This window comes from Ischnura elegans, chromosome 1, assembly GCF_921293095.1.
Source record: "Ischnura elegans chromosome 1, ioIscEleg1.1, whole genome shotgun sequence".
NCBI lineage: Eukaryota > Metazoa > Arthropoda > Insecta > Odonata > Coenagrionidae > Ischnura > Ischnura elegans.
In genome coordinates this window covers 89,543,546-89,558,684 of record NC_060246.1, presented here as the reverse complement: position 1 = coordinate 89,558,684, position 15,139 = coordinate 89,543,546, and positions in this window count along the sequence as shown.

Sequence of the window (15,139 nt, the reverse complement as noted above, 5' to 3'; positions counted from 1 at the left end):
TAAAAATGTGGTTCTCATCTATATGGTTGTTGACGACTTCTGTTATGCAAGAGGTGAAAATTTTATAAAATGTTTGTAGACAAGTTATCGGTCTATATTTTGATGGATCGTTACATGCGACTTCTTTTGGCAATAAATATGTTTTACCTTCCATTAAAAAAACTGGAATATTTTCTGGAAACTTCAAAAATTCATTTATATATTTCAGTAGATGCTTATGGCAGCTGGTGAATTTTTTGTACCAAAAGTTGTGTATATTATCACTTCCTGGACTTTTCCAGTTATGCGTTCGGCTAAGAATTTTTTCCAGAATTTCCATTGTAATAATGGGGGGAAGCATAGTTTCTATGTTTTCCGCTGCTGTTCTTTCATTTCTCATCCAGGTTGCATTTCCATTATGGGATGTATCATTCGACCAAATATTTGACCAAAATTTCTCCACTTCCTGAGAGTTAGAATTACTTAGGTTTTTATTTTCACAAGAAATAGATTTCTTCTGTTTGTTATTGCCCAATGTTCTGTAAAAATTTCGTTGATTATTTTCAAATTGGGAATTCTGTTGTTTTCTTCTTGTGCACTTATTATATCTGTTGAGTCTCATTTTTGTGGCTGCAAGTTTTTGCTTGAGGGTGTCAATAATTTCTTTTATATTTTCATTGGGCTTGTCGTATTGAGTGTGGGAACGGTATTTTATGAATGCCTTCTCAACTTTTTTTTTTAACGATGTACTTGGATTACCAGTCGAAAACTGGATTAAACGTGCAAGGTCTTGTCTTAAGGCATCCACTTTCCGTTCTAATCGGACTTTCCATTTTGGTTTGCGCCAAATGCGTTCTCCCTTGACCATCGGCGGTCTTGGCTCCTCCCCATTGTTGCCATTACTGCTATTCGGGACAATCCTGCCACCATTGCACAAAACAGCTGTGGCTGCTCCGCAGTATATAAAATCGTGTAGGTCTTGAAATGTTTTTTCATCACATAAATATACCGGTAATAGTTTTTCATTTATTATACTAATAATTTTTGCAAGCTTGACAGACGATTGTTGTTTGGGTATTCCTGGTTTGCCTGTGGGGTCTAGTCCTCTATACTTGATAAGGCACGTATTGAACTCATCTTCCACACGTTTGTACAGTGCCTCTTCACAAGTTGAAGCTTGGTGTTCTGTGACAACCGTGTCGATATTATCCTGTTGTTCGCCGCTGATGTTGGTCTCCCCGACGGCCGCGCCTGTTGTCTCGCATTCAAGGTGATTTCCCATTCCTGTGCTTATGTCATGTGAACTATTATCCGTAGCTAGGGAGTCGTAGACTTCTTGTTTTATTTTACTTAGCATGGGCTTTGAGATGAGGTTATTTCTGAATATTGTTCTAATTTGGTCGGATAATCTTTGAGGTGTTACATTACAGTTGGGGTACATTTCTTTGAATTTTTCATGCAGCTTTCCTCGATATGCCGTCATGTCAGTTTCATTATTTGTTACGAAAAAATACATACGCATGATTGAGCAGTTTATTTCATGGTTCCATTTCATGCGCATACGTTTACGGCCAGCTTCAGTGGTCTCAGGAAAAAGTGGATTCTGGGAAGCACTTTCAGCTGTCGCAGCCTGTGTAGGTGTTGGGGTGCTGCTTATGTGGCGGGCTGTATTTTCTTCGGGTCTCTCGGTCAGCACCCGCCTCCTCAGTGCATGACCACCGTCGGTTCGCATACTGTTACCTCCAGCGACGGCTCCAGAGGCACCCTGGCGATCCCCAGGCAGCGGCAGGCCATCCGAGGCTTCCGATTTAGTCTCCATCATTAAGAATGGGTATTGCCTTTTATACCTACGGCCAGGTACAGAGACAGCCGCCCCTAACATGGGGACAAACGCTGACCAGGACGCCGCCCAATATGGGATCAGACGCGCCTGGATTTCGGTTTCCGTTTTGGTCCGCGGGTGGTATTTTATTTCCCACCTACCCTGCATATCTGCCGAGCATTCCCCGATCCGCCACCTGGGGACGCGCCCGATGGGGGACGGAAAACCCCACACGGGTATTATTATTATTATTTTATATTTTTTTATGTTTTCACAGCATTTTTGCTGGTTTTAGGCGAGGTACGGGTATCACCAAGTACTCTCGTCTCTTTACTCTGTTTTGAAAAATTTTCTGACAATCCGGCAAGTATTTAAAATTGCTGCTTTTTGTATGGTAATAAACAAGTTTTTCGGCAGTCCAATAGTTTGAAGACCTTGATGGAGTGAATGAGGCACTACTCCTGTGGCGGAGATAATGATGGGTATTATGTGTACTTTATCTGATTTCCACAATCTCTTGATTTCATTTTTAAGTTCTTCATACTTTTCCATTTTGCTGGTGTAGGCTGCAGTGATATTATGCGAATTAGGTACGGTAATGTCTTATTATTATTATTTTCATTTTTCCCTCTTGCTATCTTACAAGGATTTTTCACAGTGAACGGACCAAGTCAAGTTCAGCTGTGTTTTGTTATTACTTCCGTAATTATTCTATTGAAAGGAACCGTCGGACAATATGACAGGTGTCCAGGATGACTGACTTTTGTATTTTTGGTAGAGTTTTCTCCAATTTTAGCTTTTTTAGCTGGTGTAGAACTTCGCACGGTGTGATTCCTGTTGTTGTTATCACTATTGGGCATATATCTACTGACTGCATCTTCCACAAGGCTTTGATCTCTGCTGCAAGTTCTGCATATTTGTTAATTTTGGTGGATTGTGCTTTCTGTACATTATGGTTTAAGGGAATTGTCACGTCTATGAGGGTAGTGTGCCGTTTTATTTTGTCTATTATAACTATGTCCGGTCTATTGCTTTTAATTGCTCGGTCAGTTTTTATTTCTGCATTCCAGTATAGTTTGCACTCATTGTTTTCCAAAACATCAGGTGGATGGTATTTGTAGTATGGTTCATTGGTGTCCAGGATTCTATTTTCTCTTGCCAGTTCTTGGTGCATGATTTTAGCTACATTGTCATGTCTACTGGTATATTCATTTGCTGCTAGAGCCGTGCAACTTCCCATAATATGCTCTATTGTCTCAGATTGGTTCTTGCATCTTCTGCACTGATCGCTGTTTATGTTTTCTTTTAATATGAACTTTCTGTAGTTCCTCGTCAATATTATGCGATCTTGAATGGCCCTCATAAATCCGATTGTTTCCCCATATATATTCCCTTGTTTCAACCATATATTTGAAGCCTCTTTATCTATGTGTGGCATGTTTAACTGATGAGGATGGTGCCCATGAAGCTCTTTACTTTTCCATTGATTGATTAGTTGTTCTGTAGTTTGATTCGGGATGTCTAGTTCACGGTTGCTTAGATGAAGTGGTGTGTAGTGAGTGTCTGTTTTACATACTATTTCGAAAAGTTTGCATTTGACTCCTTTGCCATAGAAGTATTGTCTTAGATCAGCAATTTGCTTATAGTGAAGCTGTACAGCATCAAGAATACCAAGTCCTCCTTCATGTGTGGGAAGTATTACTCTTTCTGTGGAGCTCTTTGGGTGGTGTAAACAGTGTTTTGTAAGAAGGGTTCTCACAATTCTGTTTATTTCATTAAGATCGGTCAAGGTCCATTTGATAATTCCAAAGGTATAGAGAAGGATTGGTATTGCAAAAGTATTGATGGCTTTTACTTTATTCCGCCCGTGAAGTTCCGTTTTCAGGATATTTTCTATTCTGCTGCTAAGTTCTTTCTTTATGTTGTCTTTTAACTGTGTATGGGGTATGCCCATTAGTTGGGCAATGCCTAGATATCGGTAACTTTCGGTTTCTTTAAGGTTTTCTATTAAAGTATTTTCATCGAGGGTATAACCATCTGTGGCTGTTAGTTTTCCCCTCTGTAGATGAATGGATTTGCATTTGTCTATACCGAATTCCATTCTGACGCCTTTAGTAAAATTGTTAGTTATGGTTAGCAGTTTTTGTAACTGCATGGGCGTGTTCCCGTACAGCTTCAAGTCATCCATGTATAACAGATGATTTAGGGTGTAGTTGTTGTTTTTCGGGCTTGTGGCTATCTTAAACCCATAACCTGTATGGTTCAGTGTTTTACTTAGAGGGTTTAGACACATACAAAACCATAGAGCACTGAGGGAGTCGCCTTGGAATATCCCTTTGCGGAAGTATATTGTTCTAGACTGCTGCGTTCCATTTGCTGTGTTCAATTTAATTGTTGTTGACCATTTTTGCATTATCAGTTCAAGGAAGGCTAATATATTTGGGGCAATTTTATATATTTTAAGTACCTCCAGTAAGTAAGAGTGAGGTATCGAGTCAAAAGCTTTTTTATAGTCTATGTAAGTTATGCTTAAGTTTCGCTGTTTCTTCAGGGCCTGTTGCGTTACTATGGAGTCTATTATTAATTGGTCTTTGCATCCTTTTGAAAATTTGTAGCAGCCTTTTTGCTCTTCTGTCATTATTTTTTGCGCATCGAGGTGAGCTTGGATTTTATTGGTGAGTATTGAAGTAAGTAGTTTGTACATGGTTGGTAGGCAGGTTATTGGTCGGTAGTTTGCAGGATCTGTATTTGCATCGTTTTTGGGAAGGAAAAAAGTGCATCCTCTAACCAAAAACTCAGGAGTATCTATTGGTTTCTGTAATATATGGCAAAATATTCTTGCTATGGTGGCATGCAAAGCAGTGAATTTTTTAATCCAGAAGTTCTGAAGTTTGTCCGGGCCAGGTGATTTCCAGTTTAGTGTTTTTCTAATGGCCTCCTGAACGTCGTGTTCTGTTATTCTGACTGATGGCATATCTTTTACATCAGCGACCCTGTTTCGTTCTTCACAGAGTGTCTCGGTGTTGTTGTCGTGTGTATCTGTTTTTTCCCATAAATTAGACCAATATTCTGTTAAGTGTGCTATGGGGGGATATTCGGTTTGCGTTTTACTTTTTGCGTTCATTAAATTTCTATAGAATTGCTTTTCGTTCTTTTGGAAGAGATTATTTTGGCGCTTCCGCTCTGTACATTTTTTGTATCTCCTTAGCCTTTTAGAGTAGACGGCCAGTTGCTGCGAGTACTTATCAATTACCTCTGTGATCTTCTGAGCAGAAAGATCTTCCTCACGAGCAGGATAAATTATCTGTTTGACTTTTTTGAGCAGTTTTCTTGTATGTGTTCCTCTTCTATATTGTGTTAGCTGGCCCAGTATCTTCCGTATGTTTTCAATCCGATTCGTTAATCTTTTCTCCCATGGGGGAGCTGACTCAGTCTTCGGCTTACGTCTTCCATTGAAAGTGTCCACCATCATGTTTAGTGATATGACTGTGCATATTGCAGCACAGTACAAAAGCAGTTGAAGTTCTTCTATGCTATTGCAGTTCGAAGCTTGATTTGGAAGTATGTTATTATTGATGTATTCCATTATTCGAATCGCTTTATTAGATGTTGTGATCTTTGGAATGTAGGGTCTACGTGTGGGATCGGTTCCAAAGTATTTCTCCTTTGTTTCATAAAAATTGCGCAAGATAATTTTTTCTTCCTCATTATCACTTCCTTTATCCTGTAATGTAACTGGATCCATCTCTGGAGTTATTTCTCTTTCTTGTTCGATCAAGGTGTTGATACCTTCTGTTGTGCTCACGTTTTCCTGGTTCGCGTTATCACTTTCGATTTGTGCTTTGATTCTATTCAGCTCAAGATTGGAGAGAAGGTTGCGTGTGACTATTGCTCTTCTCCTATCTGCAAGGTTCTGTTCCGAGATTCTACCGGCCAATTCAGAGTGTGCATTTATAAATAACTGTAGCATCCTGGATCTATATCTTATCAAATCGGTCTCCATTTTAGTACTGATATAGTAGCAACGCATGACTTCTTCATTGAGGCTAGTAGTCCATTCAATACGTTGCCTGGGTCTACCTGCTTTTGTGGTTGCTTGAGTTCTATCAGGCAAAGCACGTTCAGCAGGAGAGGTAAGTGGTTGTTGGTTTCCCTCAATTTCGGTGGCAGTAGTATTTTCGGGTGTCCCGATGAGTGCCTGCCACAGCGCATTCTCATCACTGGTGGTCCGTATGCTGTCAGATCCAGCACCAGCTCCAGACCTGCCCTGGCGATCCCCAGGCAGCGACCCTTTCCGAGGCAAATTAATATTCTCCATATCCAAAATGTATGGGTGTAGCTTTTTATACCTACAGCCAGGTTTATAATGCAGCCGGTCCTCACATGGACAACAGACGCTGACCAGGACGCCGCCCAATGTGGGAACAGACACGCCTGGATTTTGGGTTCCGTTTTGGTCCGCGGGTGGTATTTTATTTCCCACCTACCCTGCTTATCTGCCGAGCATTCCCCTATCCGCCACCTGGGGACGCGCCCGATGGGGGACGGAAAACCCCACACGGGTTATTATTTATTATTATTATTCTTTATTCCACAAGATTTACTTGGAGGTCTGCCAGCGTCGGGCCTTGCCAAGACGCTGCCTCAAGTTACAATTCATTTAAAAACAATCTAACTGTTCTACATGTATCCAGTACTACAGATTTTTGAATGTTATATATTGTGTTTCTTTTAATTTTTAATTTTTCAATTCCAAAATTGAGTGATGAATGTATTATTCCTGTTGATGATATTACTATGGGGATGATGGTGACCACGTCCTGTTTCCAGATAGTTTTTATTTGCCTTGCGAGGTCTTGATATTTTTGTTTCTTTTCCTCGTATTTCTTCTTAAGGTTGTGGTCAGCCGGAACTGCTATTTCAATTATAAAGGTCTGCTTTTCTTTTTTTTTTATCCAGATTATGTCCGGTCTGTTATGCTGGACAGGTTTGTCTGTGTAAATTGTGTTGTCCCAGTATAATTTGTAATTTTCATTTTCTAGCACTGTAACAGGGGTGAAAAGGTAATATGGTTCATGATCCACTTTTAATCCGGTAACATACGCTATTTCTAAATAAATAATTTTGCATACATTATTGTGTCTTTTGGTGTATTCATTACCTACTAGATTCGTACATTCGCTAATTATGTGTTCTATCGTCTCACTCTTTGCATTACATTTGCGACATAAGTCATTTAATACGCTTCCGTCTTTGATTATATATTTCCTATAATTCTTCGTACCAATTACTCTGTCCTGAATGGCTACCATTGTCCCCTCCGTTTCCTTATATAGCTCACCTCTTTGTAACCAGGCATTTGATAGTGAGGTGTCTACGCATTCCTGATGAAGAAATTTGTGATGTATGCCATGTACTTGCTTGCTTCTCCATGTGTCTTCTAGCTCCTCTATTTTTTCTTCATCTATTGAATTGTCTCTGACATTAAGCTGGAGTGGTGTTGCTTTATCATCATTTTTTACGACTGACTTATAGAGGTTAGTCGTCTCGCCTTTCTGGAAAAAGTAATTTCGAAATTTATCTATAATTCTGTAATGTAGGCTCTTAATGCGTATTAAACCTCTACCACCATTTTTTCTTTTAATGTATAACCTTTCGACAGCAGCATTTGGATGATGTGATTTGTAATTTGTTAATGCTTTCCTTGTCAATCTATCTAGGTCTTCTAAATCCGTATTAGTCCAATGAATTACACCAAATGTATACGTTAAAGTTGGAACAGCAAATGTATTTATGGCTTTTGTTGTATTCCTGCTATTTAACTGCGTTTTAAGTATAAGTTGAAGCCTATTTTTATATTCTCTTGTGACTTTTTCCTTAATTTCTTTCTGTGGGATTTGAGTGTTCTGCAGTATGCCAAGATATTTATATTTTTCATGTTCTTCCATGTTTTCGATTTTTCCGCTATCTAAAAGAATATCTTGCCCTTTAACGTATCTCCCTTTATTAATTTCTAATTTTCTGCATTTATCTATTCCAAACTTCATACATATGTCATTACTAAAGCTCTCCGTTAATTTCAACATATTATTATTATTATCATTACTATTATTATTATTATTATTCTTTATTCCACAAGATTTACTTGGAGGTCTGCCAGCGTCGGGCCTTGCCAAGACGCTGCCTCAAGTTACAATTCATTTAAAAACAATCTAACTGTTCTACATGTATCCAGTACTACAGATTTTTGAATGTTATATATTGTGTTTCTTTTAATTTTTAATTGTTCAATTCCAAAATTGAGTGATGAATGTATTATTCCTGTTGATGATATTACTATGGGGATGATGGTGACCACGTCCTGTTTCCAGATAGTTTTTATTTGCCTTGCGAGGTCTTGATATTTTTGTTTCTTTTCCTCGTATTTCTTCTTAAGGTTGTGGTCAGCCGGAACTGCTATTTCAATTATAAAGGTCTGCTTTTCTTTTTTTTTTATCCAGATTATGTCCGGTCTGTTATGCTGGACAGGTTTGTCTGTGTAAATTGTGTTGTCCCAGTATAATTTGTAATTTTCATTTTCTAGCACTGTAACAGGGGTGAAAAGGTAATATGGTTCATGATCCACTTTTAATCCGGTAACATACGCTATTTCTAAATAAATAATTTTGCATACATTATTGTGTCTTTTGGTGTATTCATTACCTACTAGATTCGTACATTCGCTAATTATGTGTTCTATCGTCTCACTCTTTGCATTACATTTGCGACATAAGTCATTTAATACGCTTCCGTCTTTGATTATATATTTCCTATAATTCTTCGTACCAATTACTCTGTCCTGAATGGCTACCATTGTCCCCTCCGTTTCCTTATATAGCTCACCTCTTTGTAACCAGGCATTTGATAGTGAGGTGTCTACGCATTCCTGATGAAGAAATTTGTGATGTATGCCATGTACTTGCTTGCTTCTCCATGTGTCTTCTAGCTCCTCTATTTTTTCTTCATCTATTGAATTGTCTCTGACATTAAGCTGGAGTGGTGTTGCTTTATCATCATTTTTTACGACTGACTTATAGAGGTTAGTCGTCTCGCCTTTCTGGAAAAAGTAATTTCGAAATTTATCTATAATTCTGTAATGTAGGCTCTTAATGCGTATTAAACCTCTACCACCATTTTTTCTTTTAATGTATAACCTTTCGACAGCAGCATTTGGATGATGTGATTTGTAATTTGTTAATGCTTTCCTTGTCAATCTATCTAGGTCTTCTAAATCCGTATTAGTCCAATGAATTACACCAAATGTATACGTTAAAGTTGGAACAGCAAATGTATTTATGGCTTTTGTTGTATTCCTGCTATTTAACTGCGTTTTAAGTATAAGTTGAAGCCTATTTTTATATTCTCTTGTGACTTTTTCCTTAATTTCTTTCTGTGGGATTTGAGTGTTCTGCAGTATGCCAAGATATTTATATTTTTCATGTTCTTCCATGTTTTCGATTTTTCCGCTATCTAAAAGAATATCTTGCCCTTTAACGTATCTCCCTTTATTAATTTCTAATTTTCTGCATTTATCTATTCCAAACTTCATACATATGTCATTACTAAAGCTCTCCGTTAATTTCAACATATAATTTAACTCCTTCTGATTGTGGGTATATAGCTTTAGATCATCCATGTAGAACAGATGATTAATCATATGTGTCTGATTTCTATCAATTTTTAATTTGAATCCATATTTTGTTGAATTTAATATATTTGATAATGGGTTGACAGCTAGGCAGAACCATAATGGGCTCAGTGAATCCCCTTGAAATATTCCTTTTTTTATTCGGATAATACTACTTTGAATTTGACCTTGAGAGGTATTCAATACCAACTGAGTTTGCCACTTGCTCATTACTGCGTTTAGAAACTCCACAATTGAAATATCTATTTTGTAAATTTTTAAGATTTCTTTTAGCCAATAATGTGGAACCGAATCGTATGCCTTTTGGTAGTCTATGTATGCTATCAATAGATTTCTCTTGGCCTTTTTCGCAGTGTTCATAATTACACTGTCGATTATCAATTGCTCTTTACAGCCTTGTGATTTCTTTCTACATCCCTTTTGTTCCTCCGACAAGATGTCATGTGTCTCGATATGCTTGTAAATCTTTTTTGCCAAAATTGATGATAGTATTTTATAGATTGTGGGTAGACATGTAATTGGTCTATATTTATTTGGGTCCATTGTATTATCGGATTTCGGTTTTAGGTATGTTATTCCTTGTGTGAGGAAGTTTGGTGAGGATTCTGGGTTTTTAAGGACCTCGTTTAGACCAAACGCTAGACTTTTGTGGATGGATGTGAATTTTTTATACCAATAATTCTGGATTTTATCTGCCCCTGGTGCTTTCCAACTTTGTGTGTTTCTTACACTCTCCGATACATCATTTTCTGTAATTTGTATTGCACCCATTTCTCCAACTTCTTTCATCCTATTCCTCTCTTCTTTAATCCAACTTGCCCCTTCTATCCTTAGATCAGCATCGTCAGCCCATATACTCGCCCAATGGGATTCTAGGTCAGCAATGTTTGGGTGCTCCAAAATTTTTTCATTTGCTTTAATTAATTTCCGATAAAAAATTTTCTCATTGTTATGAAATGAGCTATTATCTGATCTTCTTTTGTAGCTCTGTAAATATCTCTTTAGTCTAGAGCTGGTGACCATGAGCTGCTGTTTTTGTTTATCTAAGTACTTGGCGATTTTTTCCTGATGATCTTTTTCTTTATCCTTTGTGTCCAATTTTTGGAATACACCATTCAATCTATTAAGGAGTTTTCTTGTTCTTACTCCTTGATGATATTTTGTTAGCCTTCCTATTTCTTCTCTTAAGCATGCAATCTTATATTGTAAGCGTTTCTGCCACGGGGGTATTCGTTCCTCGCAATGTTTTTTATTCCTTCCCGGTGAGTCAATTTTTTGGCAATGCAGACGCAGCACTGCAATAGCTGCACAGTAAATCATCGAATGTATTTCTTCTAGGCATGCATTATGCCTAACTTTCTTAGATATAAGGGAATTTACGGATTTTAGTATTTCTCCTGTTTGTTTGCTAGTCTTTAGCTTTGGTAACCGGGGCCTTGCTGTTGGATGAAGACCAAAGAATTCTATAATCTATAATCTATTATTATTATTATTCTTTATTCCACAAGATTTACTTGGAGGTCTGCCAGCGTCGGGCCTTGCCAAGACGCTGCCTCAAGTTACAATTCATTTAAAAACAATCTAACTGTTCTACATGTATCCAGTACTACAGATTTTTGAATGTTATATATTGTGTTTCTTTTAATTTTTAATTTTTCAATTCCAAAATTGAGTGATGAATGTATTATTCCTGTTGATGATATTACTATGGGGATGATGGTGACCACGTCCTGTTTCCAGATAGTTTTTATTTGCCTTGCGAGGTCTTGATATTTTTGTTTCTTTTCCTCGTATTTCTTCTTAAGGTTGTGGTCAGCCGGAACTGCTATTTCAATTATAAAGGTCTGCTTTTCTTTTTTTTTATCCAGATTATGTCCGGTCTGTTATGCTGGACAGGTTTGTCTGTGTAAATTGTGTTGTCCCAGTATAATTTGTAATTTTCATTTTCTAGCACTGTAACAGGGGTGAAAAGGTAATATGGTTCATGATCCACTTTTAATCCGGTAACATACGCTATTTCTAAATAAATAATTTTGCATACATTATTGTGTCTTTTGGTGTATTCATTACCTACTAGATTCGTACATTCGCTAATTATGTGTTCTATCGTCTCACTCTTTGCATTACATTTGCGACATAAGTCATTTAATACACTTCCGTCTTTGATTATATATTTCCTATAATTCTTCGTACCAATTACTCTGTCCTGAATGGCTACCATTGTCCCCTCCGTTTCCTTATATATCTCACCTCTTTGTAACCAGGCATTTGATAGTGAGGTGTCTACGCATTCCTGATGAAGAAATTTGTGATGTATGCCATGTACTTGCTTGCTTCTCCATGTGTCTTCTAGCTCCTCTATTTTTTCTTCATCTATTGAATTGTCTCTGACATTAAGCTGGAGTGGTGTTGCTTTATCATCATTTTTTACGACTGACTTATAGAAGTTAGTCGTCTCGCCTTTCTGGAAAAAGTAATTTCGAAATTTATCTATAATTCTGTAATGTAGGCTCTTAATGCGTATTAAACCTCTACCACCATTTTTTCTTTTAATGTATAACCTTTCGACAGCAGCATTTGGATGATGTGATTTGTAATTTGTTAATGCTTTCCTTGTCAATCTATCTAGGTCTTCTAAATCCGTATTAGTCCAATGAATTACACCAAATGTATACGTTAAAGTTGGAACAGCAAATGTATTTATGGCTTTTGTTGTATTCCTGCTATTTAACTGCGTTTTAAGTATAAGTTGAAGCCTATTTTTATATTCTCTTGTGACTTTTTCCTTAATTTCTTTCTGTGGGATTTGAGTGTTCTGCAGTATGCCAAGATATTTATATTTTTCATGTTCTTCCATGTTTCTTATTATTATTATTCTTTATTCCACAAGATTTACTTGGAGGTCTGCCAGCGTCGGGCCTTGCCAAGACGCTGCCTCAAGTTACAATTCATTTAAAAACAATCTAACTGTTCTACATGTATCCAGTACTACAGATTTTTGAATGTTATATATTGTGTTTCTTTTAATTTTTAATTTTTCAATTCCAAAATTGAGTGATGAATGTATTATTCCTGTTGATGATATTACTATGGGGATGATGGTGACCACGTCCTGTTTCCAGATAGTTTTTATTTGCCTTGCGAGGTCTTGATATTTTTGTTTCTTTTCCTCGTATTTCTTCTTAAGGTTGTGGTCAGCCGGAACTGCTATTTCAATTATAAAGGTCTGCTTTTCTTTTTTTTTATCCAGATTATGTCCGGTCTGTTATGCTGGACAGGTTTGTCTGTGTAAATTGTGTTGTCCCAGTATAATTTGTAATTTTCATTTTCTAGCACTGTAACAGGGGTGAAAAGGTAATATGGTTCATGATCCACTTTTAATCCGGTAACATACGCTATTTCTAAATAAATAATTTTGCATACATTATTGTGTCTTTTGGTGTATTCATTACCTACTAGATTCGTACATTCGCTAATTATGTGTTCTATCGTCTCACTCTTTGCATTACATTTGCGACATAAGTCATTTAATACACTTCCGTCTTTGATTATATATTTCCTATAATTCTTCGTACCAATTACTCTGTCCTGAATGGCTACCATTGTCCCCTCCGTTTCCTTATATATCTCACCTCTTTGTAACCAGGCATTTGATAGTGAGGTGTCTACGCATTCCTGATGAAGAAATTTGTGATGTATGCCATGTACTTGCTTGCTTCTCCATGTGTCTTCTAGCTCCTCTATTTTTTCTTCATCTATTGAATTGTCTCTGACATTAAGCTGGAGTGGTGTTGCTTTATCATCATTTTTTACGACTGACTTATAGAGGTTAGTCGTCTCGCCTTTCTGGAAAAAGTAATTTCGAAATTTATCTATAATTCTGTAATGTAGGCTCTTAATGCGTATTAAACCTCTACCACCATTTTTTCTTTTAATGTATAACCTTTCGACAGCAGCATTTGGATGATGTGATTTGTAATTTGTTAATGCTTTCCTTGTCAATCTATCTAGGTCTTCTAAATCCGTATTAGTCCAATGAATTACACCAAATGTATACGTTAAAGTTGGAACAGCAAATGTATTTATGGCTTTTGTTGTATTCCTGCTATTTAACTGCGTTTTAAGTATAAGTTGAAGCCTATTTTTATATTCTCTTGTGACTTTTTCCTTAATTTCTTTCTGTGGGATTTGAGTGTTCTGCAGTATGCCAAGATATTTATATTTTTCATGTTCTTCCATGTTTTCGATTTTTCCGCTATCTAAAAGAATATCTTGCCCTTTAACGTATCTCCCTTTATTAATTTCTAATTTTCTGCATTTATCTATTCCAAACTTCATACATATGTCATTACTAAAGCTCTCCGTTAATTTCAACATATAATTTAACTCCTTCTGATTGTGGGCATATAGCTTTAGATCATCCATGTAGAACAGATGATTAATCATATGTGTCTGATTTCTATCAATTTTTAATTTGAATCCATATTTTGTTGAATTTAATATATTTGATAATGGGTTGACAGCTAGGCAGAACCATAATGGGCTCAGTGAATCCCCTTGAAATATTCCTTTTTTTATTCGGATAATACTACTTTGAATTTGACCTTGAGAGGTATTCAATACCAACTGAGTTTGCCACTTGCTCATTACTGCGTTTAGAAACTCCACAATTGAAATATCTATTTTATAAATTTTTAAGATTTCTTTTAGCCAATAATGTGGAACCGAATCGTATGCCTTTTGGTAGTCTATGTATGCTATCAATAGATTTCTCTTGGCCTTTTTCGCAGTGTTCATAATTACACTGTCGATTATCAATTGCTCTTTACAGCCTTGTGATTTCTTTCTACATCCCTTTTGTTCCTCCGACAAGATGTCATGTGTCTCGATATGCTTGTAAATCTTTTTTGCCAAAATTGATGATAGTATTTTATAGATTGTGGGTAGACATGTAATTGGTCTATATTTATTTGGGTCCATTGTATTATCGGATTTCGGTTTTAGGTATGTTATTCCTTGTGTGAGGAAGTTTGGTGAGGATTCTGGGTTTTTAAGGATCTCGTTTAGACCAAACGCTAGACTTTTGTGGATGGATGTGAATTTTTTATACCAATAATTCTGGATTTTATCTGCCCCTGGTGCTTTCCAACTTTGTGTGTTTCTTACACTCTCCGATACATCATTTTCTGTAATTTGTATTGCACCCATTTCTTCAACTTCTCTCATCCTATTCCTCTCTTCTTTAATCCAACTTGCCCCTTCTATCCTTAGATCAGCATCGTCAGCCCATATACTCGCCCAATGGGATTCTAGGTCAGCAATGTTTGGGTGCTCCAAAATTTTTTCATTTGCTTTAATTAATTTCTGATAAAAAATTTTCTCATTGTTATGAAATGAGCTATTATCTGATCTTCTTTTGTAGCTCTGTAAGTATCTCTTTAGTCTAGAGCTGGTGACCATGAGCTGCTGTTTTTGTTTATCTAAGTACTTGGCGATTTTTTCCTGATGATCTTTTTCTTTATCCTTTGTGTCCAATTTTTGGAATACACCATTCAATCTATTAAGGAGTTTTCTTGTTCTTACTCCTTGATGATATTTTGTTAACCTTCCTATTTCTTCTCTTAAGCATGCAATCTTATATTGTAAGCGTT